This window comes from Callithrix jacchus, chromosome 22, assembly GCF_049354715.1.
Source record: "Callithrix jacchus isolate 240 chromosome 22, calJac240_pri, whole genome shotgun sequence".
In the NCBI taxonomy this organism is placed as follows: domain Eukaryota; kingdom Metazoa; phylum Chordata; class Mammalia; order Primates; family Cebidae; genus Callithrix; species Callithrix jacchus.
The window spans coordinates 22,388,291-22,395,247 of record NC_133523.1 but is presented as its reverse complement, the minus strand read 5'-3'; the positions used below and the strand labels follow the sequence as shown (position 1 = coordinate 22,395,247).

At 42.4% G+C, this 6,957-nt stretch overlaps 1 long non-coding RNA gene across 1 annotated transcript; it reads left to right on the top strand.

Moving 5' to 3' along the window:
• The first annotated feature begins 4,958 nt into the window (after positions 1 to 4,958).
• LOC144580793 (uncharacterized) lies at positions 4,959 to 6,658 on the top strand. Its single transcript, XR_013530942.1, has 2 exons — positions 4,959 to 5,267; positions 6,369 to 6,658. It is a non-coding gene; the product is annotated as an uncharacterized LOC144580793 (long non-coding RNA).
• The last annotated feature ends 299 nt before the right edge of the window (positions 6,659 to 6,957 follow it).

The window sequence follows — 6,957 nt, the reverse complement described above, 5'->3', positions numbered from 1 at the left end:
AGGCGGAGGTTGCAGTGAGCTGAGATTGCACAACTACACTCCAGCCTGGTGACTGGCGACAGAGCGAGACTCTGTCTAAAACATTATAACAATAATAATAATAATAATTTAAATAAAGTGTAGTGCAAAAAGATCTATATTGCAAAATGTGTTGTTATATTTTATTTTGTTAGAATAGATTTTCTTCTTTTAGCTGGAGAACGCTATATAAGCCTACTTTTTTAGTTATTGTTCTTTTCCCTTTTTTTTTTTTTTTTGAGACTGAGTCACTCTGTTGCCCAGGCTGAAGTACAGTGGCAAAATCTTGGCTCACTGCAACCTCCACCTCCCGGGTTTAAGCAATTCACTGCCTCAGCCTCCTGAGTAGCTGAGATTACAGGCGTCCTTCACCATGCCTGGCTAATTTTTGTATTTTTAGTAGAGACATGGTTTTCCCATCTTGGCCAGACTGGTCATGAGTCTGGACCATGGCCAGACTCATGGTCCACCTACTTCAGCCTCCCAAAGTGCTGGCATCACAGGCGTGCACCACTGCACCTGGCCTCCTTTCACTTTTTATAATAAAAATTAGTACATATTGATTTAGCCACTTTGTTTAAGTAAATACTAGGGGTCTTCATTAATCTTGAAGATATTTTTATATATAAATGTAGCAAACATGGCAGTGTTTCTTGTGTAAGGTGCTTTATAATAACCCATAAATATTCTTGTTGGAGTTAGTTTGTAACTGCAAGTCAGAGGTGGGACATATGAATGGCGAGAAAGGAAAGGTCCAGCTGTACCTTGTTAACGATCTTACCTGCTTGCTTGACTGAATTTAGATAAACATATGTTTAGATTTGTGACCCCGTTTTGCAAACTTTATTGTCCCTTTGCTGTACACCCTATGATTAAGAGTCAGACTTTCTGTACCTTTTTTCTTGTGATTTATGTTCTTGATTTTATTTCAAGATACAATGGAATGTACGTCACTCCTCAAGCACTGAAAGGTATATAACCTGTAGTGTGCACAAATAAACTCGCTGCTCTGGCATTGCCTGGCAGTCCTCCAGACCCCATCTCTTTTTTCATGCACTCCCTCTTTCAGGTTGAGAACATTTGAGTGTGGCTGAGGCTCTCCGCTAGTCGGAAGCCCCCTGGCAGACATGCCGGACCCCCACATCTGGTGCCCGAGTAGGGACCCTGGACACGAGGGATCACAGTGACACTCAAGTTATAAAGGTAAGGCTGCAGCAGTAAGTTTTGCTTTTCTCGTAAGTAAGCTCTCTATTTTTGATTTTGTATAATATTAATCAAATTTTTTCTCCCTTTGTTGTACATGCAAGTCAAAGTAAACAAAATTTCTAAGTTTCATCTGGAGTGAAACATGGGGCATATAGAATCTAAGGAGTGTAACTTGTTTTACAATTACTGCAAAAAATGATTAAGTCACATGGACATGATATTAAGCTAAAAACAGTGGAGGAATTTGTGCACATTATTCGTGATATTTGCCCGTGGGTTCCAGAAGGAGGAATATTGGAGGAAACTGCATGGGATGTAGTTGGTGAGAAAATTGAACAATATGCCTCTCATAATAAAGCTTTACCTCAGACTGAGGTTTTACTTTCTGTTTGGTCTAAGCTTAAGACGGTGTCTGCTCCTTTCAAGCGGAACCTGCTCACCCTTGCTCTCGCAGTGCTGTTTCTTCCCCTGCTGCTGCTTTTTTTTCTCCTGCTTCTGAACTTGATTTTTTTGATCAAATGGAGCATGGTAGTGACCATGCTTCTTCTAGACATCCACCTGTGGATAGCTGCCAACGTGTGACAGAAGCTGTTTTTAAAAAGCCCAACAGTTATGTCTCTTCACCTAACACCCCTGGCCGACATCATAACCCAGTAACTCTAACCCTTCCCTCGGTCCTTTCTGATCAAGTCAGAGACTTTCTTTTTGCTCTAAAGCACTCACCTTGCAACAACAACACTGCTTTCCTGCTGCTCAGGCACCATCTTCTGTACCTTCTAATTCATTGGTAATTAGATCCACTCCCACCGCTCCCATTTCCCCCTTAACACAAGCCATAATGTTCATGCATAAAGGTTTTGTTGATGCTGACAGTGCATCATTATATCCTCTTATAGAAGTTACTGATAATGCAGGCAATATCACCCGTCATTATGACGCTATCTGTCCTAAGTTCTTGAAAGATCTTAAGGAAGCTGTCATGCACTATGGCCCAACAGCACCTTCTACTTGGTCTATTTTAGAAAATTTTTCAACAGCTGCCTTGCCACTGGCTGAATGGATAAGACTAATGAGAGCATGTCTTTTTGGTGGAGATTTTCTGTTTTGGAGAGCCTATCATTATGAGGCCGCTTTTAATCAATCTGAGCGCAACCGCCGTACAAGAAGCCAGGTTACTTTAGATATGCTTATGGGCAGAGGTGCTTTTGAAACTTTACAAAATCAAATTGCCCTTTCTGATGAAGCTTTGTTACAAATTAATACATTAGCTATAAAGGCATGGCTTAGCTCCATCTCAAGGAGCTAAGACAGAGGAGCTGTCTAAAATTTGCCAAGGACCTGATGAACCTTATCAACAATTTGTTTCCCATCTCTTAGACGCAATTACTCATCAGGTTGGCGATCAGGGAGCCAGCTCTATGCTGGCCAAACAATTGGCTTTTGAAAATGCTAATGCTGCATGTCAAGCTGCCATTAGACCATGGCGGCATGCCGGTATCTCTGATTATATTAGGATGTGTGCAGATATTGGCACAGCATATCAAAATGGCTTGGCTACGGCTGCTGCTCAGAATGGCATGCTGGTAGCCGCTTTTATAAAAAGACAGTCTAAAATTCTAATATCAAGTGTTTTCACTGTGGTTTTCCTGGTCATGTAGCAAAGAAATACCCATTTAGAAAACAACTGGCTTTACCTGCTTCTGCACGACCATCTATGCAACTTTTAGCTCTCCCTGCACCACGCATATCAGAGAAATCTAAAACTTGCCCTCCTGGCGAGTGTCCCCGTTGTCATCGTGGAAACCACTGGGCCAATGAGTGCAGATTCAAACGGCATGCACAAGGCAATCCTTTGATGCCCCATTCGGGAAACTTTCAGAGGGGGCAGCCTAGGCCCCTGCAACAAATTGGGGCACCTCTAGTACAAACCTCTCAAGTCCCCACAAATCCATTTCTGAACTCCGTCATGCCACACCCAACAGTGCAGAACTTGACCTCTGTTCCTCCACCCGACAGGTATTAACATTTAACTCGGGTGTTCATTTAATACCAACTGGCATTTATGGCCCTCTCCCCTTTGGGTACGCAGGTTTAATTTTTGGATGTAGTTCCTCCTCCCTTTGATGTTTATAGATTATACCTGGGGTTATTAATAATGACTATACTGGAGAAATCAAAGTTATTGCCTGCTCTCCTTTAGGTGTTTGCACTATAGATCCAGCTCAGCCTTTTGCTCAGCTCTTGTTAGTTCCTATTAATGTATCAATTGGACATTCTTTATCTAAGGAACCCAGAGGGTCTAGAGGTTTTGGCTCCTCTTCTTATGCTTATTGGATTCAGTCCATCTCAGCTAACAGACTTGAGATGACTCTTAACATTAATGGTAAGGCTTTTAAGGGACTTTTGGATACTGGTGCCAATGTTTCAGTCATCTCCTCTATACCTTGGCCTTCTGCCTGGCCACTTACTGTGGCTATAACTTCTTTACAAGGTGTTGGCATAAGTTCCAATCCCCAACAGTCTGCTACTTTATTGTCTTGGACAGACTCTGATGGTCATTATGGTACTTTTCACCCCTATGTCCTCCCAAGCATTCCCATTAATTTGTGGGGCAGAGACATTTTGGAAGCTATGGGGACTCACCTAGTTACACACAGTCCTGCTTTAGACATTATGCCTAAACAAGGATTCAATCCGGCTAAAGGTCTTGGTAAAAATCTGCAGGGCTCTTTGGAACCCCTGCCTGTACAGGTGAAAACTGACCCTGTCAGTCTTGAGTGTTTTTAGAGGGGGCCACTGTAACTCCCGATACTCATGCTGATCCCATCACTTGGACATCTGATGCACCCGTAAGGGTAGAGCAGTGGCTCCTCCCTTCTGAATAAATTTTAGCATCTCACAAGTTGGTTCAGGAGCAACTCAAAGCGGACCCACTAATAGTCCATATCAGACCCACTAACAGTCCATGGAATTCTCCTATTTTTGTAATCAAGAAAAATTCTGGTAAATGGAGATTGTTATAGGACCTGTGAAAAGTTAATGACACCATGGTGATTATGGGGGCACTTCAACCTGGACTGCCCTCCCCTGTTGTGGTTCCACAGGAATGGCATATGTTAGTTATTGATTTAAAGGATTGTTTCTTTTCCATCCCATTAGCTCCTCAGGATTGTAAACGCTTTGCCTTTAGCGTACCAGCTACCCATTATGACAGACCTTATGAAAGATTTGAATGGGTTGTTTTACCTCACGGCATAGCAAATAGTCCTACTTTGTGTCAGTCCTATGTTGCTAAGGTACTTTCTCCTCTTCACCATCAGTATCCTGAGGCCTTACTGTTACATTACATGGATGGCCTACTCTTAGCTGCACCTACAGAAGGGCTTCTTTTTGAAATCTATAAGTATTTGCAGGCATGTTTATTAAGTGCTAATCTTGTTGTTGCTACTGACAAGGTTCAGTTAGTTACTCCCTATCACTTCCTGGGTAGGCTTATTGATTCTCATCAGGTTTCCTTTAAAACTCCTGTATTGGTTACAAGTCATTTAAAAACTCTTCATGATTTTCAGAAGTTTCTTGGCGACATTAATTGGATAGGCCCTAGTTTAAAATTAACTACTGGTCAATTGAAATCTCTGTTTAATAATCTTAAAGGTTCCTCTGACCCTAAGTCTCCTAGGCAACTGACAGAACCGGCTAAGCAGGCTCTACAGTTGGTTAATGAGGCTCTCAGACAACAAAAGCTTACCAGAACTTCTAGTAAACTTCCTGGTGTTACTGTGTGCTCCGCACACAGTATACTCCTACTGGAGTTTTCTGGCAACAGGGAGTGTTAGAATGGCTCCATCTACTGGCTAGGAGAAGCAAAGTCATCACTCCTCATTTTGACCTTGTAGCCACTTTGGTCGCCAAAGGCCGATCCAGAGCCCTAACACTCTTTGGTTATGAACCATCGGAGATTGTTGTTCCTTATAATAATTCACAACAACAATGGCTTTGGACATTTTCTGATTCTTGGTAGATTGCCTTTGCTGGATATCCTGGTAAAATTTTATGCCATTATCCTACTGATAAATTTCTCCAATCTTATTCTCAATGCTCTCTTATTTTTCCACAAGTTTGTGTAGAAACCCCCTTGCCTTCCGCTTATTTAGCCTGTAGTGATGGATCAGCATCTGGCATCGCTGCTGGAGCAGTTAATGATCAATCTTTTTCTTTTCAGACTGAGGAACGCTCTGCGCAAAGAGTAGAATTACTTGTTGTTCAACATGTGCTTTCAAATTGGGATTTCCCTTTAAATTTATATTCTGATAGCCAATATGTTGTTAACTTAGTTCAGAACCTTGAAACTGCTTCATTGTCTTTCTCAGCCTCCTCTTCCATCATTTCCTTACTTCTGCCTCTCCAATAGATTCTTCAATGCAGATTTCATTCCTTCTTTATAGGGCATATCAACGCCCACTCTAAACTACCTGGACCCTTGGCCACTGGAAATTCTGCTGCTGATGCCCTAACTCAAAATATTTTTCCTGCCCTTTCTCCTATACAGCACTCAGAGTCCTCTTATGCTATACATCACCAAAACGCAAGGAGCCTCCGACTCCAGTTTCACATTACTAGGGAACAGGCAAGACAAATAGTTAAACAATGCCCTACCTGTGTTTCTTTTCTCCCACAGACCATTCATCTTGGAGTTAACCTGCACGGCTTGCAACCTGCCCATATCTACCAGATGGATGTTACACATTTTCTCCTTTTTAGTAAACATGAATTTATTCATGTTACCATTGATACCTTTTCCCACTTTCTTGTAGCTTCTGCGCACACCGGAGAAGCAGTTAAGGATGTTATTTCTCATTGTCTACTGGTATTTTCTATTATTGGTCCTCCTAAGATTTTAAAAACTGACAATGGTCCTGCTTATACCAGTAAGAGTTTTCAGTTATTTTGTTCACAATTTCAAATCTCTCATCGTACAGGTATTCCTTACAACCCTCAAGGCCAGGGTATCGTTGAATGCTCTCATGCTGTTCTCAAAAATCTGCTATCTAAACTGAAACATGATTCTAATACTGTGTCATTTTCCAAGTCTCTGCGTGACTGGCTTCATTATGCGCTCTATGTATTAAACATTCTCATTTTAGATGACAACAACTGCTCTGCTGCTGATCGCTTTTGGCATCTTCATCATAAGGCTCACCCCGAAGTTATCTGGAAAGATGCCCTTTTAATCAGTGGCCCAGATCCAGTCCTCATATGAAGACAAGAACATGTTTGTGTTTTTCCTACGTCTGCTGATTCACCTATTTGGGTTCCTGAACGCCTGGTGAAGCATGAACATAAACAACAGACGAGGTCCAAACTCCTTGATCACGAGACTTTGTCAACTGCACTGATCATTCCCTAAAGCTTACTAAATGTTGTTTAAAAATGCCATTGATCACTTTTGCCATGCGCCGTGGCACGTGCCTGTAGTACCAGCTACTCGGGAGGCTGAGGTGGGAAGATAGCTTGAGTCCAGGAGTTCTGGGCTGTAGTGCGCTATGCCAATAGAGTGTCTGCACTAAGTTCGGCATCAATATGGTGACCTCCCAGGAGCGTGGGACCACCAGGGTGCCCAAGGAGGGGTGAACCGGCCCAGGTCAAAAACGGAGCACGTCAAAATTCCCGTGCTGATCAGTAGTGGGATCGCGCCTGTGAATAGCCACTGCACTCCAGCCTGGGCAATGTAAT